Source organism: Sciurus carolinensis, chromosome 5, assembly GCF_902686445.1.
Source record: "Sciurus carolinensis chromosome 5, mSciCar1.2, whole genome shotgun sequence".
Lineage (NCBI taxonomy): Eukaryota > Metazoa > Chordata > Mammalia > Rodentia > Sciuridae > Sciurus > Sciurus carolinensis.
Window position 1 is genome coordinate 114,075,297 of NC_062217.1, and position 24,951 is coordinate 114,100,247.

A 24,951-nucleotide genomic window follows, 5' to 3' on the forward strand; every position below is an offset into this window, starting at 1 on the left:
TTCTTCATCTACAAAATGAAGGGAATAATGTCTGTCTCACATCATTTCAAGGATAAACAAGACAGGGTCTGGCATGGGACAGTGACTCAATTGAAAAAGCAAATTGAATTTGTGTGCCTCATAGATGGTACCTTCTTGAGGCGACTTCATTGGGCTCTTTTATAAGGGCACTAATATCATCCAGCTTAATCATCTTCCAAAGACCCTATCTCTTAACACCACACATTGGGGATTAGATTTTAACATATACATTTTGGGGAGGCATAAACATTGAGACCATAACAACCTTCTAGTCTCATAAGAGTACTGTAAGAAATAAATTAGCAAATAGTTAAAATATCTGGAAAATAGAAAGTACTCCATAAATTTCGCTTCCCTTCACCTTTGTCCCTTTGGTATTTCTAGAACCAAACACATTATAGGTACAGAAGTAAGTGCTGTACATGATGGACTATGCATGAAGTTCTAATTTTGAAAACTCATACTCTATTCATTCCTTTTATAAAACTCCTAAGTATTAGATTACTTCTCATGGGATTGCAAAATATTTTTATGCCTTTTATGATTAAAATGCTCTAAGAATTTGGAAGAGTTCCCACCTCGGATACTGCAATAAATCCAAAATGAATAGATGTGGAAAATATTTAACATTCAACAGTTAAATTTTGAATAGGAGAGATATATAGTTAATTTTATTTCTTATTTCTGTGCATCATAAAAGAGACAGTTTGTGTAGGTTACTTAAAAGAGGTTCCCCTAATCATTTCTAATGTGATACATCAACTCAAGTGTCACCCAAAGACTCTTCTTAGCATACGCACATATTGTTTGACTTTACTTGAAATAAACAAAAAGCTTAAAATTAGATTACTGCTTAGGAACAGAGTCATTAAATTAAAGTAAGGCCAGAGATTTGGAATTAAGGCAATTTAAGAGAGTCACCTTTCATTAAATCATGACTGCATTGTTTGGATTGTTTTATTAGCTTTATGCCATAATCATACAACCTCAGTTAAAAATCTCACAGTAAATGCATATTGCTTTTACACAAATTTACAAAAACCTTGCCTTCAAAAAAATTTATTTTATGAGCTATAAGAAATCTATAACCACTAAATCACTAAAAACAAAAGACAAAAGTAGATTTTTAAAAGTTGTCTAAATCATTATTATCCTGACTTCCTTTTTTCAAATAGGAAGAAAAAAATGTATACCTGTTGACAACAAGTCAATGCAAATTCCCCTAATTTCTCTCATTTTTCTTAGGGTTCTAGTACTATATCATTATCTAAAATGTAAGAATGTTAAACTGATTTCAGGGGGGAAGCTTTATTTATGGCATTATTTGTGTTGAGAAGCTTTAGCTTTTCAAGAAACACATTTTTTGGATTAAAAGAAATATTTGTGGTACCCTAAGCTCCAATGACTGTTTAAAAATTATAAAATGAATTAAGAAAGGGATGGACATGAATTAAAGCATGAATGACTTCATAAGATAAGCATTTTACATAATTTGTAAATTTAAATTTTTGTTGCCTCAAAATGCAGACAGAATGGTTTAAGAACATAATGCATTTATTTGCCAAAAACAGGAAAAAAATTGCCTAATTACCATTTTAAGTAATTTTTGCAGTGAGCTTCATTTGTGTATATTGTCAATGGAAATTTTTAGTTTCTAACCACAGATTCAAACTCTAATATACTATTGTGATTGGAGGCATGCGATGCTGGATTAGTGTCTGTGTGTGTGTGTGTGTGTCTGTGTGTGTGTCTGTCTGTGCGTAGAGACATTGATACGGAGACAATAATAATAGCTTCATTATAGTAATTTATTTAAAGAGCCCTTAGAGTTAACTGGAGAAATCCTAATTTTCTATTGAACGCAGTTTGGATCCTAAAGCAGTTGTGATGCTATTTCTATTTCTAGAATATGAAGTAAACACAAAAATATTTTTACTTCTCAAAATAGTGGAAATATGTTAACAATAAAGCATAAAATATACAAATATATAATTTCATATTTTTCAAATATGAAACTACTTCATTCAAAAAATAATCATACTGGCCCATCTGCTTCCAGCTCTGATAGTATATCTTAAAATAGACTATAGTTTAATCAAGAACAAATAGAGAATTTGGTACTCTTTTTCAAAATCCATCAGAAGGTTTGGAGGTCTTCCAAGACAGTCAGGACTTAAGTTAGAATCTCAGAGAGAAGTGAGGACTTTTGATATGGGCCTAATATTTGTGTACTGCTTTATCCCTTGGGACATTTGTTCAGTTTCAGGAGTTATGATGCAAGACATTAAGAAGCATGCAGAGGATCACCCCTAAGAAAGAGAAGCCAATAGAACTTTTTGCAATTTCCTGAGAATGGAAAACAAAATTATAGTATGGCATACCAAAGCAGCCAGGATCAAGTACACAAGATGTCAAGATGCACAGAAGTGAGTTGGACACACCATTCCAGGCATTATTCTTTAGCCCCAGCAAGCAAATGATTCACTGTGCAGAGCATCTTTATAGCAGAGTGAAGGTTCTGGCAGTTTTAGAGTGCCAGGGGCATAAAAAGATTAAGAAATTAAGAAGAGTCCTTATAGGTTGAGACTCTATAGTGCTACATCCTAAGAATCACAGGTATTCCTAGCTTTACATAGTTTGAAAAACAGTCCCAAATAAGCCCAGTCCATGTTTGGATTGAGGTGATCTGTTCCTACTCTTACTTATCTGGAGGAAGATAACAAGCAGCGGGGCAATTTCATATGGTGACATATGTGTGTAATGGGCTCCAAAAGAGGAAGAGGAAAAGAAAAATATTTGAAGAATGGTGGTGAATTTTTAATCGAGTTTCATGAAAACTATAAGCTCACAGATCCAGGAGGCCCAACAAACTCCAAACATGAGATGTATGATGAAAACTAAACCGTCATACATCATTGTCAAATTGCTAAAAGCCAATGATAAAAAGAAATCTTAAAAATAGCCAGAAAATCAAAACACATTATCTTTGTCCCACACAGAGGAACAAAGATAAGATTGAGAGTGGAGTTTTTATTGGAAATAGTGCAAGCCAAAAGACAGTGGAACATTGAAAGAAAATAAACAGTCTATCTAGAATTCTATATCCAATGAAGACATTTTAAGAAAATGCAGGTGGAATAAATACTTTTCCAGATGTACAAAAGTGTAAAAATTCATCATCAGCAGACCTGCACTAGAAGAAATATTAAAGGAAGTACTCAGGCAGAGGAAAACGATGCCAGTTGGAAATGTGTATCCCCACAAAGGAATGAAACCACCAGAAATGATAAACATGTGAGTCCATATAAGATAAATTTTAAGTAATAAAAATTTTTAAAATAATCACACAAAGCAAAAATAAATGTGTGATTAGATTTATAATATACATAGAAACTTAAATATAAGACAATGGGAAGTACAAATGCCAAGAAAAGAGAGATAGAAGTATAAGGTTTTGCACATGAAGTGGTATAATATGATTTAGGGTAGACTGGAATAAATTAAGAATGCATAATATAAACCCTAAGTCAATTGTCCAAAACTTATAGATAATAAACAAGCAGAGGAGGTAAAGTGAAATAAAACTATGTTCAATTAATCCAAAAGAAGGCAGGCAAAAAGAACAAAGGACATATGTGACAAATATAAATAGTAAAATGGTAGATTTAAATCAACTATATCAATTGTCACATTAAATGAAATATTAATCGAACCAAGTCAATTATCACATTAAACATAATGACCCATATAAGATTCAAAAGTCATTAGATTGCCAAAAATATGACCCAACTACATGATGCCTACAAGAAATACACCGTAAATATAAGGACACAAACAGATTAAAAGTTAAAAAATAAAAAATACATGCACCATGTCAATAACAACCAAAAGAATATTAGTCACAGTAGATGTCAGAGCAAAGACCATCTAAAACATAGAAAGCATGTTGTTTGATCAGAATGGGATTATTAGAAGTTAGTAATAGAAAAATCTCAAATGCGTATGAACTAAATAACACATTTCTTAATACCAATTGATAAAAAGAAGAAAAAAAATTTTTAAGTGTTTTGAAATGGGACAAAAATGATAAAACAAAATACTAAAACTTTTTATGATAAAGCACAATCAATATTTACAGGGAATTCATAGCGCTAAGCAAACATTCTTAAATTTCCCACCTCTACACTTCATCCTCAAGAAACTAGGAAAGAAAAGATTAAATACAAATTAAGCAGAAGAAAAAATAAAGAACAAAAACCAATTTGTAGAATAGAGTCTTTTTCTGAAAAAATCATAAAATTGATAAATCTTTATCAATACTGAGCATAAAAAAAGAGAGAAGTCATAATTACCAATATCATCAATGAGAGAAATGACATCATTAAAATTTCTACAAATATAGAAAGGATAATAAGTTATTTTCATTGTTAGAAACTGTGCAAGGTCTTTGATTTTTACTTACTTTATGATTTATTCATTGTTTTATGGAATCTGGCAGGAAATTTAGACCTTGGAGTCAGGGACAAAGTTAAAGAATAAAAAACAAAATGCCAAATTGAACTTAAATAAAATATAAGGAAGAAAATAAATGAAGTAGGAATAGAAATTAACAAAATAGAAAATGTAGCAATAGAGAAAATTAACAAAGCTATGAGGTGACTTTAAGAAAAAACAAACTCTTAATAAGAATTTAAGAATAAAAACAGAGATGGCAGAAAATACAATGTCAGTAAAAAATTGAGATATCTCTAAAGATAATATAGGTATTAAAAGATAAGAGCATATGAAAAATACTGTGTCTAAATTTTCATACTACAAAAAAACAATAAAACTTGGAAAATTCTAATCGCTCCATATAAAAATATTAGTTAAAACATTTGAAGGGTGGGGGATGTAGTTCAGTGGTAGAATAGCTGCCTAGCATGTACAAGGACCTGGGTTCAATCCCCAATACCAAAAAAAAAAAAATAGAAATAAAATTTTAAATATTTTCCACATGGAAACTTCTAAACTCATAATGCTTTGTATTTAGGAAAGAAACAAAATGAATCTTATATAAACTTTTCCATTTTAGAAAAAGATCAACATTATTGTAATACTAAAACCTGATGAAGACATTCTATTAAAGGAAAATTTGATATCTTTTTAAGTGAAATGCTCCCAAATCAAATCTAACAGTATATTAAGAAGATAGTAAGCCACTACCAATTAAGTTTGTATTAAGAAAGCAAGGTTTATTTAGTATTTGAGAATCAATCAATGCAACTAACCACAGTGTTAGAATGATGAGAAATCATATGGTTTTCTCATTAAAAGCAGAATAATCCTTTCCTAAATCTGTTAGCAAACCTGTAATAGAGGGAAAATTATTTAATGTGATAAAGAATTAAAAAGTAATTACAGGGCTGAGGATGTGGCTCAGTGGTAGAGTGCTTGCCTGGAAAGCATGAGGCCCTGGGTCCAATCCCAAGCATCAAAAAAAAAAATGTAATTACAAACACCACCAACAAATGTTATAATCGATGGTCAAATATTGATGCCTTTCCTCCTGAGAATGGGGATGAGGATGTCTGCTGTCATTGCTCCTACTTAAAATACACTGGCAATCATAGTCAGGATATATTAAACAGAAAAAAATGGGAATTATAAAAATAGAAAAGCCAGATTTTAAAATTCTCCTTTCTCACATTTGACATAATGATGCATGTAAAATACAATAGAATCTACACAAACATGATTGGAACTTACAAAAAAATTTGCAAGATTATTGAACAAATAAAATGACCAATACATAAAATTTTTTTTTCTATACACTGATGTGAGGCAATTAGAAAAATCAAACAATGAAATAACCACATTTACTACAGCATCAAAAACCAAGATATCTAACTGAAAATGTGTGAAGCATATATATGTGAAAGACTACAAAACATTATTGTGCAAAATTGAACATACACTTGACAATCTGGTTTTTAAACATATTAAAAGTTTTTGCAAAAGCTAAGACAATCTTGAAGAGCAAAACTGGAGGGTTTATGTCACTATGTATCAAGAGTTATAAATTTACAGTAATTTTAAAACTGTAGTTTACACTGGCTTAAATATAGACAAATTGATCCCTGAAAGAGAATAAAAAAAGAACAGAAATAGACTTACACAGGTATAAATTTGTGACAAAGGTGACTATAGTATAAAGGGGAAAATGTAATTTTTTAATAAATGATTAAAGATCAAAAGAATGTTCCATGTGAAAAATAATGAATCTGGACCCTCACATCACAATGTAAACAATGATACAGATGAATGAAAGATTTGAACATGAAGGCAAACTACTTCAGCTTATAGAAGTCAGCATAGAGAGGAACATTTACAGCCTTAAACAGAGAAAGGCCATAAAAGAAAAAGTTGACAAGCTGTACTACATTCATAGTAAGGATTTCTTTTAAACAAAAGATACCATGAAGAAGACAAAATTGAGCAATCAAGAGAAAATATTTGCCATAAAAATGTATGTGACAGAAGTCATATCCATATAAAGAAAGAACTACAAATCAGTAAGATATGAGACAGATAAACCAATATTTAGAAAAATGAGTGAAAATTTGAACATGCACTTCACAAAAGAGGATGACCAAATGAAAGTCTATGTTCTGCTTTGTTAACTCTTATTATAAATGCCCCCCCCCCAAAAAAAATCATGCTTTGAATGCTCAGTTTGCAGCTGGTGGCACTATTGGGAGGGGATGTGCCTTGAGGGTATATTTTGTCCCTGGCCCCTCTCTCTCCCTTTTTCTTCTTGGTTGCCATGAGGTGAGCAGTTTTTCTCCACCACATGCTTCCACTATGATGCAGTACTTTGTCACAGGCCTAAAAGCAACTGGACCAAATGAAGCCTTTGAAACTGTGAGCCAAAAAAAGTCTTTCCTTCCAATAAGCTGGTGGTCTCAGGTATTTTGCTGCAGTGATAGAAAGCTGATTAACACATTGATCTTCAAGAAAATGCAAACAAAATCAACTGGAAGTTGAGTCCTCTCTACCCAGGCTCCACAAGTACTCTCTTCACATAACTATCTGGACTTTCATTAAACAGTGCTTGGATCCCAAAAGTGAGGCTCAGAACAGCAGTGTAACTTCAAACACACTGCATTGGTTAAAGCAGTCACACATCTAGGATTCAAGGGGAGCAGAAATCAACCCCACCTCTCAATGGGTTAAGTGATGGAATTTGTAGTCATTCATATCCATGGTATCATCCCACCTTCCTTAAATGTATGCTTGTCCAAACTAACTCTATCATCAAGTTAATTTCAAATCCTTCTCTCTTTTATAAATTATTAACCCTCTAAACTGAAAATAGCTCCTCCATTTCCCCCTGTGAACTTTCATTTCATCTTTACCTTTCTTAGGGCACTTTTAACTTTCAACCTTGAATTATTTATATAAATCTTGTCTCCTCTACATTTTAAATAACATTTATTTCTAGTTACTGAAATAAGAAATGCATATAGTATAAATTAGTGGGATTCATTTATGAGTAAATATGTGCCTGCTTTGCCCACATGAGCTGCTTAATAAACATCTGTTGAGTAAAACTTGGAATAAAATCCAAACTTCCTGATAGGTCAATACTAGTTCTCCCAAGGTTTTGTAGCTTGCCACTTTCTTCCTTATATGCAATCATTATTTTTTAGATACAGTTAGGCAAAATTATAATAAATATTTTCCAGGTTTTTATTAGGGGCAAAGTCATAATAAAATTTCAAATGAGGAAGACACAGTGGCTAACACCTACTGAGCTCCTCCCCGTGGTCAGGCACAGCTCTAAGTACTTCAGTCTCATAACACCCTACAACGTTTCAAAGAAAGGGAAAAAATTAACTCAGAAATTAAAATCAAAGAAAATCAAAAGAACCAGAAAAAATTTATGCTATAGGATCCTGACCAGTTCCAAGACATCTGAAATTCTGACACACATTGGCTACTTGGGGAGGGAAGCCAGGCTCCATGAACATACACAGGAAAGGACTTTGGAATAAAAAGGCATCTTTCCTCTGAAATAGAAACTACTTTTTCCATTTTATATAGAGTACTACTTAGCTCATGAATTCTTATTTTAAAAAACAAATAGATCCATTCTGGGTCTATCGGAACTTTGAGGACTTCAATTACTTTAGTTTTTTTAAACTTTTTCATTCATTGTACACAAATGGGGTACAACTATAGTTTCTCTGGTTGTACACGAAGTAGTCACACCATTTGTGTAATCATACGTGTACGAAGGATAATGATGTTTGTCTCATTCTCTTTCCTTTCCCCTGCCTCCTCCCCAACCCTCATTTCCCTCTACACAATCCATCCTTCCTCCATTCTTCCCTTACCTTCCCCCCAGCCATTATGTATCATCATTCACTTATCAGAGAAATCATTTGACCTTTGGTTGTTTGGGATTGGCTTATTTCATTTAGCATGATATTCTCCAGTGGTCCTCTTGGTGCAGTGGGCAGTGCTCAGTCTCTTAATTACTTTAGTTTTGATATAATGTGAGGTAGGAGGATCAGGAGTTCAAAGCCAGCCTCAGCAAAAGCGGGGCACCAAGCAACTCCATGAGTTTCTCTAAATAAAATACAAAACAGGGCTGAGGATGTGGCTCAGTGATGGAGTGCCCCTGAGCTCAATCCTCAGTACCCCGCCCCCACCCCCACAAAAAATGTAATCACCCATACAGGAAAAGAAAGGTTAACAGTAACTTAGTTTTTAAAAGTTGTGTTCTACTTAGACGCCATAGTACACTATTAAAATCAGATAAAAATTAAACAGATATCTGATACTGTTGCTCAATAACCAAAAGGTATTACATGTTCAGTACTGTGCTTTATGAATGTTGTAAAGCAAAAAAGAAATGTTGTAATATGGTACCTGAGATCAAGGAACTATGCAATCTATTTGAAAAGTTAAACCTAAATATTTAGGGAATTAATAGGAAAGCTTAAGTGGAATATAACAGCAAAATAAAATTTTATTGGAGTTGACCCTTCGAAAACTGGTAGAATTTAGATAGGATACCAAAGAAAATTCCAGATTCAGATTTGAAAAGGTTGAAATTAGTAACAACATAAGCAAGGATTAGATTATATTTCCCAATGATAAAGAGGAATCTAAGATGAACAGAGCTATGTGATGGAGATCATTGGAAAATGTGGTCAAATGGGTAAGACAGGCGAGGCTAGATCATGACAAGTTCTGAATGAATGCTAGTCAATGTGGTTCCAGCTTGATACAATGAATAACCCAAGGCCGTCTCCACAACTGACTGTGTGAGTATTTAATATACTAAAGGTAACTTTACTGAGCTTTAATATAGACAAGCTCTTCCTGAAGTGCAGTTAGAATGAAAAATTCCTACATTTTTTGCCATAAAATTGGCATGATTTTCCATAAAGAGATTATTACTTTTGACATGAAGCCAAAGTCAGAGTTTGGGTATGCATTTGTGTTCATGAACATGATGACTTGTGTAGGTGTTTTAACTTCCAAAGTCAGGGTCAAGAGGCAGGTTAGGGCTACGCAGTGTTATGGCAATGAATTAAGCTATTCATTTCAGTCCAAAAAGTGGTCAATTCACTGAAAAACTTTCAAAGAACTAAGTATAAATAAAAATAGTGACAAATTATTTGTGAAGAGCAAGCTTGTTTTTGAAACAAGCTTGTTTTTGAAAAGCTATTAAAGTAAGCAAGTTTTTATATAAAGATAGTATTCTCTAAACATGCATCAGATGTCAGAGTTTCAGTATGAACATGTGTGTGCATGTGTGCACACATTTGTGTGTGCTTTAACTTCCAAAGTGGAGGGCAAGAAGCAGGGTAGGACTACAGCAGGTCAAGCCAACTAATAAACTTGACATTTCAATCCATAAAGTGGATAGTTCACTGGAAAAAGTTCAAACAGCCAAGTTTAAGAAAAATATTTACCAATTCACTTTGAAAAGTCAGCATGATTTTATCTAACAAAAGATATTAATACCTTTCACCAGATCTAATAATTGTTTCACCAGATCTAATAATTCATCAATCTATTAAAGAAATAAACTTGATTAAACAGATGGGGCATATTTTTCATTTAAAAAAAAGTTCATTTCTACCCAATGCCTATATCTTCTAGATGTTCAGAATTTATTTCCAGGTCATAATACAAAGTTCAGCAAAGTTGTCAGATGAAAAACTCATCGGTTGCTTTTTATTATAAATATGCTTTGAAAACACTTTGCTAATTTTACAGGTCATTAGGTCAATAAATAAATCACCTTAATACACAAACTGATGGAGCAAAATTGTTCTAATATATAATTTACTTATAAATGACTCAGTATTTCAGAAAGTATTAATAGGACCCAGACTACCTATGTCTTAAATCAAACATTAATCATTGCTAATGTCGATCATTGCTTTCCTGAGTCTTAAAGCATCTTGAAAATGTAATGACATGAGAACATGTTTACAAAACTACTTTCTTTTATTTCCAACCTAAACTAAGAAAGGGTAGGCCTATACTATACACTCCAAAGAGCAACTAGTCGGTACAATATTATATAGGCAATATTGGGAAAGGACAGTGAAAATCAAGCTTAAATTCTCCAATATTGGGAAAGGACAGTGAAAATCAAGTTTAAATTCTCCAGTTATAATATATTCATAAAGTGGAGAATTTAAGCTATTCTTAAGTAGTGGAATTTCATGGGCTAATAACAATGGACCAAGGACTGGCAAAGAGGTTAGCAGACTAACAATCTGGACCAATGACTTGACTAGGAAGTTTGCAGGCTAGCAATCTATGTTGTAAAATGATGTGGGGGAGGGAGAATAACGGAGGAAGCAGAGTAGCAGATCTAATGTCAATAGAAACAATCAATAATGTGAAGAGAGAGCGTACAAATTGGGAGAAAATCTTTGCCACATACACCTCAGATAAAGCATTAATAGCTAGGATATATGAAGAACTCAAAAAATCTAACAGCAAAAATAAAAAAATCCCAATCAATAAATGGGCTAAGGAACTGAACAGACACTTCACAGAAGATATTGTTGATCAACAAATATATGAAAAAATGTTCAACATCTCTAGCAATTAGAGAAATGCAAATCAAAACTACTCTAAGATTTCAAATCACTCCAATCAGAATGGCAATTATCAGAATACAAGCAATAATAAATGTTGGTGAGGATGTGGGAAAAAGGTGAACTCATACATTACTGGTGGGAATGCAAAATTGTGCAATCATTATGGAAAGAAGTATCGAGATTCATCAGAAAACTTGAAATGCAATCACCATTTGACCCAGTTATCTCACTCCTTGGTTTATATTCAAAGGACTTAAAATCAACATACTATAGTGACACAGCCACATCAAAGTTTACAGTGGTTCAATTCACCATAGCTAAAATATGGAACCAACCTAGATGCCCTTCAACAGATGAATGGATAAAGAAAACATGGTATATATATATATATATATATATATATATATATATATATATATATACCGTGTGTGTGTGTGTGTGTGTGTGTGTGTGTATATGTGTGTGTGTGTGTGTGTATGTATGTATATATATTATGAAATATTACTCAGCATTAAAGAAGAATAAAATTATGGCATTTTTGGTAAATGGATGGAGTTAGAGAATATCACACTAAGTGAAATAAGCCAAACCCAAAAAACCAAAAGCCAAGTGTTTCTAAGATGCTAATTCACAATAAGGTGGTGGGGTGATGGGGAAGAATAGAGTTACTTTAGATTAGGTAGAGGGGAGGGAAGGGAGGGGACAGGGCTTGGGGTTAGGAATGATAGTAGAGTGAAATAGACATTATTACTTCATGTACATGTATGACTGCATGATTGATGTGATCCTACAATATGTATAATCAGAGGAATGAGAGATTGCACTCCATTTATGTATGATCTATCAAAATGTATAAATGCATTCTACTTGTCATGTACAACAAATTGGAACAAAAAAAGTAAATATAGAAGAAAACAAAGGAAAAAAGACCTTTTCCCCAAAGTTAAACTTCATCCATTTTTAGTGAGTCTGTGCTTGTTCTTCCCCTCCCTACCTCTCATGCCCTCTCTCTGTCTTGTCTTCCTCCTTCCTCTCTCTTCTACCTTTTCTTCTCTCTTCCTTTTCCTCTTCTTTTTTCCTCTTTCTGTTTTGTTAAATATATCCAATTCTGGTGCCCATTAACCTGTGCCCCATAAGTATATAGAAAACAAAGGTACACACCACAAAACAGCAAAAACTGCTAACATAGAAAAGCAGCCTCCAGTTTAGGAATTTCAAAAGTTTTGAGAAAAACATAGAAGGAAGGTTTCCATACCCTAGGGCTTAATGTTTGCCCCAAGTGAACACCACTCTTTTTTTTTTTTTTTTTAAACAGGAGCTATCACAATACCAGAGCTTAAACTACACTACAGAACAATAGTAACAAAAATGGCATGGTATTGACACCAAAATAGACAGGCCAACCAATGGTAAAGAATAGAAGACATAGAGACAAACCCACATAAATACATTTATCTCATACTAGACAAAGGAGCCAAAAACATACAATGAAGAAAAGATAACCTTTTCAACAAATGGTGCTGGGAAAACTGGAAATCTATATACAGTAAAATGAAATTAAGCCTCTATCTCTCACCGTGCACAAAACTCAACTCAAAATGGATCAAGGACCTAGGAATTAGACCAGAGACCCTGTACCAAATAGAAAAAAAGTAGGCCTGAATCTTCATCATGTAGGCTTAGAACCAGACTTCCTTAAAAAGACTCCCATAGCGCAAGAAATCAAAGTAAGAGTTAATAAATGGGATGGATTCAAACTAAAAAGCTTTTTTCTCAGCAAAGGATAAAATTAATAATGTGAAAAGAGAGCCTACAGAGTGAGAGACAATCTTTCCCATATGAACTTCAGGTACAGCACTAATCTCCAAAATTTATAAAGAACTTACAAAACTTTACAGCAAAAATTCAAAGAAACCAATAAATAAATGGGCCAAGGAACTGGACAGACACTTTACAGAAGAAGATACACAGGTGATTAACAAATATATGAAAAAGTGTTCAACATATCCAGTAATTAGACAAATAAAAATTAAAACAACTCTAAGATTTCATCTTACTCCAATTAGAATGGCTATTATCAAGAACACAAACAATAATAGATGTTGGTGTGGATGTGGGGAAAAAGGCACACTTTTACATTGCTGGTGGAGTTGAAAATTGGTGCAGCCACTCTGGAAAGCAGTATGGAGATTCCTTAGAAAACTTGGAATAAAACCACCATTTGACCCAGTTATCCCACTCCTCAGTTTATACCCAAAGGACTTAAAATTAGCATACTATAGTAATGCAGCCACATCAATGTTTATAGCAGTTCAATTCACCATAGCTAAATTACGGAACCAACCTAGATGCCCTTCAACAGATGAATGGATAAAGAAACTGTGGTATATATACACAATGGGATATTATTCAGCCATAAAGAAGAATAAAATTATGGCATTTTCAGGTAAATAGATAGAATTGGAGAATATCATGCTAAGTGAAATAAGCCAATCCCAAAAAACCAAAGGCCAAATGTTTCCCTGATAAGTGGATGATGATACATAATGGGGGCTGGGGGGTGGGAGGTAAGAAAAGAATGGAGAACTTTAGATTACATAGAGGGAAATGGGGGGGCAGGGGGTGGAGGTACGACAGATGATAGAATGAGACAGACATCATTACCCTATGTACATGTATGATTACATGAATGGTATGAATCTACATCATGTATAACCATAGAAATGAAGACTTGTACCCCATTTTTGTACAGTGAATCAAACTGCAGTCTGTAAAAAATAAAAAAATAAAATAAAAAATATTTTTTAATTGTCAATGGATCTTTTATTTATATATTTACTTATATGTGGTCAACAATATTCTTGATTTAAAGATTAGGTCAGAAATAACAGGGTGCTTCTTTGGAGAGGCCACTTTCCATGTACTTGCTCTTGCAGTGAAAAGCAGATCATGTGCTGAATATTTTCTGGATTTTTGAAAGTTAACTGAAAAAGTTTGTGGTGGGGGTCTTTAGATTTTCTATTATGTGAAATTCCACTACTTAAGAATAGCTCCACTGACATTCTCTCTCTCTCTCTCTCTCTCCTCTCTCTCTCTCTCTCTCTCTCTCTCTCTTCTCTCTCTTCTCTCTCTCTCTCTCTCTCTCTCTCTCTCTCTCTCTCCTCTCTCTCTCTCTCTCTCTCTCTCTTTTTCTCTCTCTCTTTCTTACCCTGTGGGCAAACACTCTGCCTGTCCTCTTAATAAAATCCCTTGCATGAGTTCCCAGGTTCAGAGTGGTTTCTGGGTGCTTTTCAGTTTCTTTTGCTGAGAAGAAACTTTTTAGTTTGAATCCATTCCATTTATTGATTCTTGATTTAACTTCTTGTGCTTTTGAGGTCTTGTTAATGGAGTCAGATCCTAGGCCAAAATGGTGAAGATACAGCCTACTTTTTCTTCTAGTAGTTGCAGGGTCTCTGTTCTAGTGCTTAAGTCTTTGATCCACTGCAAGCTGAGTTTCATGCAGGGTGAGAGATAAAGGTTTAATTTCATTTTGTTATATATGGTTTTCCATTTTTCCCAGCACCATTTTTTGAATAGGCTATCTTGGAGAAAAGGCCTTAAAGTCTACATGCTTTGAACTCCCAAAGAAATTAAAGAGAACACTTATGATATATAAGGACAAAAACAAATGAAATGAAAAGGGAACTGATCTTCTAAAGTGAGAAAAATAATGACATTAAAGGACTTTAAAATATTTAGAAATAGTAATGAGTAAAAATGACAATGCAGAAAAACCAAACTGTGACATGGAGAACAAGCTTAAGAAAATCACAAAAGAAAAATGAGGGGAAAGACACAGAAGCAAGGATTGCCAGAGACGTGATGATCATCCAGCACAAACAGGGCTTCTGTTCCTGAGGGCCAGAACAGAATGAATGGAGTAATGAAAAATCATTCAAAGATATGAAATATCTTTCAAATAGCATTCAATAAAATATCATTCAAAGAAATGAAATAACATTTGTGAAGTGGAGGCAGACAGGATCTAAAGAACAAATGGAATCATTGTTCTAGAATAAAAAGGTAAATAAGGACAAACTCTGAGACCCAACAAAGTGACTGAACTTCACCATTAAAGCATCTGAAAAATAAAAATGAGTCACTAAGAAAGAAAGAAGTGGGGAAAGAAGAAAAAGAAAAACACTGCTGGCTTAAGAATTCTCATTAGCAGCTCTAGATGTAAGAAAATTATGGAACAATATCACCAGAGTTTTAGAAGAAAAGAGATATGATTCTAGAATTTTATACTCAAAATAGTATTTAAATTTCCAGACAATATGAAATTATCTCCAAATGTACAAAGTTTGAAGAAGCATACCTTCCACTTACCAGACATCCGTTTTTAAAAGTCCACTTATTATTAACCCAATGCAGCCAAGATTCAGTGTCACAAGCTTGGTTTCTCATAATCAGATGCTAACAGAGTTTGGGTGCAAAATGGAGTGGATCTCAGTAGGATTCAACAACCCTAAAGGGAAAGGAGAAGAAGGATTAGACAGAGAAAGAAAACTGAACATGTGTTACAGGCAAGGACAACCTCAGCCAATCCACTGGGCAGTTTAAGGGATCATGAGAGCATTCCACATAGGACAAAAATGGCCAGCCACGTAACCATGACCCCACCCTTGTGAAAACTGATGTCAAAAACTAGTTGATGCCAACTGGCTGGGCATTTTTCTAATTAGTTCTTTTGTTTTTCCATGGTAAATAATCTCTGGTGGGCATTAATATGTGATACACACATAAACAATATATCCATTGCCATAGAGAAGACATTATTTTAAGCTGCCATAAAAATTTTTAATGTAATGTTTGGTCCACAAAATAAGCCTCAATAAATTCCTGTGTTAGAATAGTACATAAAAAATGGCAATGATGTATTCAAATTAGGAGTGAAAACATACATATAAAGAAACAACACAATAATAAAAACTGCTTGCAAATTTTTAAATTCTCTTAACAACTCTATGGCCATAGTAAATCTAAACAAAAATCACTAGGAAAAAAATCTACATATATAATAGGTAGAAAATACTATTATTTGTGGAATCATATATGATTGCCCAGAGCTGAACAACTCTCTTACTCCACAGTCCTCATTTATGCCACTTATATAAATAATAAGACACAAAACATATTCTGAGTTATCACTTTCAATTAGATTATAAACTTCCTGAAGGTAGGGCTATTTCTTATTTATTTGACTCTTCTACAGATTTAACATAGGAAAACACTTAGTAAACATTGAGTTGAACCAACTGTACTTATACAAACCACAAAATACCATAATCTTAATATCTACACTAATAAAACTGGAATTTATGAAGATTTTAAGTTTTTAAATCATTTTAACTGCAAAGGGAAAGATTCATAAATTTGCCATTACATAGGTCTCAAGAATAATGTTTATAATGCTAAGATTTTAATGGATGTTCTTAGACTATTGAAGAAAGATATTTAAATTAATTCAAATTAATTAAGATACATAGAAAAGAGCTCTAAAGTTCAAAGAATGCACAATCAAACCTCTTACACATAGAATCTCTTCAGTAAAAATTTTTAAGGACTCTTTTTACCCATAACTCTTTTCAAATAGCAAAAGCTTGGTTTTAAAAAATGACTTTTGCCTGTACCTCAAATTAAAAAAAAAAAAAAAGCAGAAATGTTTTCCTGATTTGTCATTCTATTCTTTTTTCTATTTTCTATAATGTGCATCTACGTTGATCAAAAACATTTTCTAATTTTGCAAATGATCAGCATGAGTCAATAATAAAAACCCAAATAATTTTGAACACTTAACTGGTAATATTTTTAAATATTCCTTGGGCTGGAACAATTAGATGTTTGAATTACTTACTCTGAATGCTAATGTATGAACACTTTTCTCCTGTTCCACATTCATCTCTCTATATATAAACTATTTAAGTCACAGTATAATTATGGAATATGTTAGTAGAAGGAAGGCAAAGTGTTTTATCAATGCCTGTAAGCATCATTTACATTAGCATCTGTTACAGAATTGGTTTTAAATTTTATTTCTAGAGCCTTAAATTCTGTGGGTCACAAACATCAGTATTTTTAGACTACAGTGTCATAGGATCAAACCTATTTTTGAACCTTCCTTTGTTTCAACATACTTCTGAATGCATATAAAGATATGGATAATATATCTTTTGATTTCTTTAGTTCCTTTTTGCTCTGTAAATCCTTTTGTGTGTTGATTTTTCTTGTTTGTTTTTCTTTTAAATATATGAAGTTAGTTCTTAACTATGTTTATGTAAAAGGCTTTTAATACTTGAGATGTCAATTCTCAGATGTTTGAGAATATAATTATATCTCCAAAAATATGGACATATGGAGACAGGTCTACCAGTATCGCAGTCAGGCCTGTCAAATTTACAAAGCAGCATCGAATATCATCGGGTGATTGCAGATCTCTGGACAAAAACATATTAATAAGGAGTCAGCATCATATTTAAACCCATTAGGTATACCGTTCTCAATAAAAAATAATAAGTAATCTATATCTCTGTGCATTTCATAGCACCCTTCAAAATAAAAAATGTTTTAAACCCGGGAAATTACAAGGGAATATGACCATACTTGGTTTTTTTTTTTTTTTTAAATGTTTACATCGTTTTTCTGGTTATTTCTATTGATGTTAAATAGAACCCAAAATTTTCTTCAGAATTTGAATTTTCAGAAATTTTGACACTGGCAAGGTACTGCAGAGATATGGTTTATCATTCCAGGGTTTAGCTTTCACTCAACACAACCGGCAGCTGTACTGATAGAACCAGAGTTGAGATTCCTATGTCTTGCCTCCTTCCTCCTCTCTTTATCCCATTCCCATTCGCCTCCTTGGAGGCTGATCAGGAAAATGAGGGAAAATGAGGGAAGGAAGGGAGCAGTCTGTGTCCAGCACTGAGCTTTTGGTTTGCACACCCTTGAAATGTAGCTACCTAAGGAGACACTGAGCAAATAAGTAAATAAATCAAGAACAATGGGTTTGTCACTGTAGGAGAAGGAAGTTATATATGTGGTAATGGGGAGGTTAGAATAAACCCTGTGATATTGAGGATATCACTATGAACAAGGGGTTTTAAGATGAGTGATAGAGAGATGGAACATAGATGGAATAATTTTTTCTTTGTCTTCTGAGAGGGCACAGAACAGTGATACTTCAGTCAGAATAAGCATGCTTAAAGATTAGGCTTTACTTTGTAATCCTGAGTGCTGTGACCTGTAATTATGTACCATGGCTTATTTCAATCAATGACTAGTAATTGCTGTTATGCTTCTGAAGCATCATAAATCCAGTTCAAAACATTTCTCCAAAGAAGACATACAAGTAACTAATAGGTATTTGAAAACTGCTTACTATCACTAAGCATCAGAGAAATTCAAATCAAAACCACAATTAAATATCAACTCATACATGTCAGGATAGCTATTACAAAAAAAAAAAGAGAAAAACCTAACTAAAGAAAAGATAACAGATGTTGTCAAGAACAGAGAAATGAGAGTCCTTGCACATTGTTGGTAGGAATGCAAAATGGTGCAGCCACTATGAAAAACAGTATGGAGTTTCCACAGAAATTTAAAATGTAACTGCCACATGATCCAGGGATCCTACTTCTGGCTATTTATCCAAAAGGATTGAAATCGGAACTTTAAAGATAAGTTAGCATTCCCATGTTCACTGCAGTACCATTCACAGCAGCCAAGATGTGGAAACACCCTAACTGTACATGAACAGATGAATGGAGGAAGAGAACATGACATGTACACATAATGTAATAGTATTTAGCCTTTAAACAGAAGGAAATTCCACAATATGCATATTATGGATGAATCTTGAGAACATTATGCTAAGTGAATTAAGCTATTTATAGCCAATTTTAAGAAGACAAATACTGCATGATTTCACCTATGTGAGATATAAAATAGTCAAATTCATAGACTCAAAGAGCAGAATGCTACTATAATGAGGAATAACTCAAAGAGGAATATTTTTTAAAAAACTATATTCTAGACTTCTCAAAAGTGTTAAGGTCAAGAAAAGAAAGGAAAGACTGAGGACTTCATAAATTGAAAGAAACTAAAGGAACATTTATGTACATCCTATGCTTCTGAATTGGATCCTAAACAACATTGTTGAGATAATTGGTAAGGTTCATTGGAGTCTGGGGGTCATATGGCAATATTAGATCAAAGTTAATTTTGATAGCTATTTGTGTGTAGGAGAGTATCTGACTCAAGAAATGTATACTGAAGTATGGCAAAGAGTGCTGCATTAATCTGTAATTTATTCCTAATGATTATATAGGAGCACTATGTATTATTTTGGTAGTTTAAATGTAAATTTGAAGTTTCTTGAAAACAAAAGATTATTTGACCAAAATTTTGAATTCTCATGGTCAGAATCATGGGAAAGCTAGGTAAGTTCATGTGGGCCACAAGAAGCTGCTTTCATGTTTCAGTAGGGGTTTATGACATAATCCTACCCAGAGAGGCATGATTTGTGACTTCCTCTCACATGTAGATGAAGCCCATATAAAATCCAGGACTGTAAACTTCTCATTATCTTCTTTGTACCCCCATTGTATTGTGGATGTCTCTAGCACATGTTTTCACCTTCTGATTTTTCTTGTTAAGTTAGAAAAACAGTTGCACCTCAAATTACTGATTTTTTTAGAAGAGTTCTTTTTTAGAGGAAGTCAAATCTGGTAATTAACAATCAACCAACAATTGCTTTCATTTTGACATGTTCTATATCATAAAAAAATGTATTTGTAAATCTTGACTTTGGGAAGAAACAAAGAAAAAGGAGAAGGAAGGGAGGAAAGAATAGAGAGATGGAGGAGGTAGAGAGGGAAGGAAAAGAAAGAAAATTTCGCAAATAAAAACAAATTTTTTGAGGACAATATTTTAGTTTCTCAGAGTTATATAGAATGCAGTGGAAATTACTCCATCCTTAATATAAATCTCAGAAGTTGCACTAGTTCGACTTGCTGGTATCAGCTCATGTGATTAAAACTTACCTCTTCTGAGCAATAAAGAATCTTATAACTTAAGTGTTTTGCAGTATTCTTGATTAAGAGGCAAAAGAAAACTGATTATTTATGGTCTATTATTTAATTATCTGACGTATATAAAATTTGCCAATTTTACATGACAATGTTTAAGTAATTTTTATAAAATACAGGCAGATTATCTGAGGCTTTCATTTTTGTTTTTAAATCTATTTTTTAATTTATTTATTGGCATAAAGATCTGTCAGTATGAGCTAAAAGAAAAGATATTTAAATTAAAACAGTCTGTCCTGATTCCCCAGGAGAGTAATGAACTAGCATTTTAATTACTAACAAATTTATTCAATCCAGGTGTGAACCATCAAAAAGTTTAGAGAACTCCTCTGCTTTAAGCAAGTACTTTGCATTTGTATGAAATTATGATGACATCGAGTTCTAACATAGAAGGCAGGTTTAGAAAACTGTCAGATATGTACTGTAGTTACATTATTTTGCTCGAACTATAAATTTGCAGAACATTAAAACTACCAATATTTGCCTCTAAGACAATATGTCTACCTCTTATCGAGGTATTGAAAACCTCCAAGACTTTCCCCTCCATTGTTAGGATTTACCAAAAGGACATTTTTTAGTAAAATTATAACGAAATGAATAGTTTCCTTACTGGAAATAGAATTGTTATATAAACAGTTATTGAAACCATATAATCTGTATCTATAACCACTACTCCTGCTACTTTTCAAATTTAATGAAACTGTCTCTTCAGTATAGCTCTCTTAGACTCGCGTGGCTCTGTTAATCCTCAAAATTACAAGGCAAGGCTCACAGAAACACATGGCAACTGCCAAGATTATAATTACTTTTGTATTTATTTAGATCTAGCAAAATATTAAAATATTTTCTCTCTGGAGAATGACTTGAAAATATGATCATGAAATTGAAAGTTAGGATAAGGGGAATTTTGTTTTAAATCTTTATTTGGGCCAAATCCCCATCTTTATTATTATAGAATGTTTTGAGAGTCTTTATGGGAATAAGGAGAACCAGTTTTGAAATGCTTTGATATTTATATTTTAATTCTATATCTACAGTTAGTAAGATTGATGTATCTATTTGCTGTTCAGTTAGCTAGACATACCATTATAAGTAATATACACAATTTGTAAGTAATACCATTTATACTTAATATTTATAAATACATACCATTTGTAAGCAATAAATGCATTTTTCTATTGTAATGTCTTTTGGTTTTGATTGCTCAGCTCTGTAATTCTAAAATATTCCTGTTACTTTTTAAAGTATTATATAGTTTTTACCTACTTACGTTTTGCTTCATTCAGACCATACATCCTACCAATTTTGCTCTATTTTGAGATTAAAATTTTACATTGAATATATGCCTGAAAAGAAAGATTAAATTACCCATAATTTAATTTTTACCAAAGAAATATATTTACCACATAAGAAATCTACCTATTTTGACTTTTGAAAAGTAAAATTTTCTAATTTGGGAGGACTCACTATATGAGACATTTAATCAAGAGCTGGATAAGGACAGAGTGGGTTGCTGCAGTTGCAACACATACCAGAGTCACACTATAGTGCCCTCCTGTGGAGGTTTGGTTAAAACTTCATCTTTGTGCCCACGAGAGTGATTTTCCAAACTGTGGCAGTCATCACATCCAGAATTACTGAAGTTCAGTTTAGTTTAGTCATTTTTAAATTTGTAACTAAACATTAAATTGCTTTTATAATATAAAAAGCATTCCCACTTCATAAGATTTGCAATTCAAAATCTAAATCGAGGAATGTCAGCTTTTCTTCTCATTTCTTAATTATTTTATTGATATGATTTTTTCTTGATTGTTACTTAAAAATTAAATACTAAGCGAGGAAATAGCATAATCAAAAAATTTAACTAGGAAGATGAATTCTTCAGCTTAAAAATTTTTAGATTTGTGCAATGAAAACAGTTTTCTTAGAAACAAAGACCATAATATTTTTAAATGACAAAAGAAAAATGATGATGAAAGTTTTGTTTAGAATATATGTTCATTTAGGTACAGATTTTTTACAAGGACCTAATACAAATTATTGTTCTGCAGAAATATACTATTAAATATCATATCCCCTCCCTCTATGTTTTTGTAAAGAAAGTAAAATACATAAAAAGAAAATCATTTAGGGATGTGTGACTTTATTATAATTGTGTACTTAAGAATAACATGCAAAAATAGAAATCAGAAAATTTTCCTGTTTAAAAGAAACAGAATATATGCTCATTCATAACCATCAAATCTATGCAAAAGATTTTTCAAACTGTTAAGCATTTTTTCCCAGTTCAAGAATTAACATTTTCCCCAAGATAAAGTTACTTATTAGGTATTAATTTTGAAATAATTTGGTTCATTTTTTTCTCTCTCAACCCTAAACTTGCTTTCATGCTTAGTTTCACAGGTATGGAAATATAAACTCTATATGGCACACACACATATACACACACGCTAAGAACTCTTTACTCTTGGTGCACATTTATAATTAAGTTTCAATATATACAAAATTCTCAGATTGGCAGATCAGGTTTCTGTTTTATTTACTCTTTTCCTAACCCACTGCTTCACTAACCAACCTTTTCTAATTTGCTATTGCCAAAGATGTCTACTGACTACTCAAAACTAAAGTCTGTCCCCCTTCTTACATGGGAAACTAAATGGGTGTTAGGAACCATTAGATCCTAATTAAGACTTTCGGTACAAAGTAGAAAGGGGAAGAAAAAAGAAAAAGAAAAAAAAAAAAAAAAAGAATTGAGAGAAAAACCAGAAAGCTATCTATAGCATTTTGTGTCAACAGAAAATACAATGGATTTTTGTCTCTTCACATAAATCTCTTTAAATCTGTCTCCTGCAAATGGAAAGAGGGAAGCACTGTTTTTGCAAAGTTTAAATGTCTGTAATTACAGACTATTAGGTAACTGGCAATGTTCATACCTGGAGAAGTAAGCAGAGCTCTCTCTGAAGCCATAGCCATGATCAAAAGATTATGAGTAAGCACATCCAAACTAGAAGTGTTGGACAAAATCTTAAAATAAAAACAAAAATAGGATGAGAAAATGTGAAACAGAGTGGAGGATGGTGTTAGTTCCCTTTAGTAAAAATGGCTTAATTAGTGAGACCGGATTAGATTAGAAGCATAATTGAGAAACCCAACAAAACCTAAACTTTTAGAAAGAGTAAGCTTAGTACTAAGCATCCTTGTTTGTCTGTTAGTTTCAAAGAAAATCTAGAAGAATGAGATTTTCCAAGGTCAGAAATACGTGCAGTTTCATTGATAAAGGGAGAATCTAAAATGTCTCTGTAGATCAGTCTAAAATCAGTAAGACAAAATTGGGGCCCTGATAAAGAATGCCCCTCACAGCATGCAGGATGAACTCCAAAACACCATTTATATGACAGCATCACTTGGCCCCAAGTCCAAAAGGAAGATAAAGGCTCAGAACACTCCCTTTTCAGAAAGCTAATTCAGTATCAGCAAGAACTTGATCTGCTTTCTCCCTGGACTCCAAGAAAATCTGAGAGCAATTTTCAGTCATAAAATCACATATCATCAAGGTGAAATCATCGAAGACTAGGTTATTGTTAATCTTCAAATCTTGGGTCCAAGTTTTCCACCAAGAGCCCCTGGGATAGCCAGATTTAGACAGAGAGCCACAGTCTGGTTCCAGTACAGGTCTTCTTGAATAAATGTTCAGGCTGTAGCTGTGAAAGTTACCATTATCTACCATCGAATTTCCTTTCCTGAGTCTTTTTTTTTTTTTGATCCTGAATGACACTTAAGGATTCTCTATATTCTCTGTCACTGTGATAACAAAAACTACTTGGAAGGCCTGATGAAAGTTGAGGAAGAGAAGAATAAGTAACCAAGTCAGAAAAGCAAGAGGAAGAAAGGAAGGTTTGGAAAGGTGTTCACAGTTCTGACTTGAATTTTCCGACAGTCACTTCCTTTAACAGTTCTGAAATATTGTGGTTCAGAAGGCCCACCAAGGGGATCCCTCTGCTGTCTTCAAACCTGACTCTGGACCTAAGTCACTTGGAGCACTTTGGAAAAAGAAATTGTTCACACCCCTCTTTGTGATTCCACCAAAAAGACAAAATAGGACTTGTCACCTCCAGTTTTTAAAAGCTCCATGTGCATCTATGATTTCGATGCACAGCTATGGCTGAAATTTTACTGTAACTGGGTATAAGTCCACCTACCCATCTCCTCTTCCAAAGAGATATAGTAGGTAAGGTTTATTATGATAAAGCTATGAAACACATAAAAATGAGGTCAATACTACATGTTAGTAGAATCTCAATATATCTTCCAATACCTATTTCTGCTTTCCTCTAAGAGAAGATTTTTAGCTGAGTGAATAGTTAAGTGGAATAAAGACTTCATTCCCCAACCTTTCTGCAGTAAGTCAGTACACTTAGTCAAAATTAAGTTTTGATTGATGGCAGGTGAGCAGAAGTAAACTATGAAACTTCATGGAAGTGCCCTTTAAGGGGAGGACCACACTTTTTTTTTAACCTTCTATTTTGTTGGCTAGAATAGGAGGGGCATTTTGGATGATAACATAATCTTGGAAATGGAGTCCAATAGAAGAGCTGCAAGATAGAAGGAACTTAGATCCCAAAAGACTGGATAAAAAGCAGAGTCCCAAAAAGCGCTTTGTACTATTTACTCAGAACTGCTATGTGAAG

General features: G+C 33.1%; 1 protein-coding gene across 2 annotated transcripts in view; it reads left to right on the top strand.

Moving 5' to 3' along the window:
- Cabcoco1 (ciliary associated calcium binding coiled-coil 1) overlaps positions 1 to 24,951 on the top strand; it is a 133,623-nt gene that overhangs the window by 78,543 nt on the left and 30,129 nt on the right. The window lies entirely within an intron of this gene.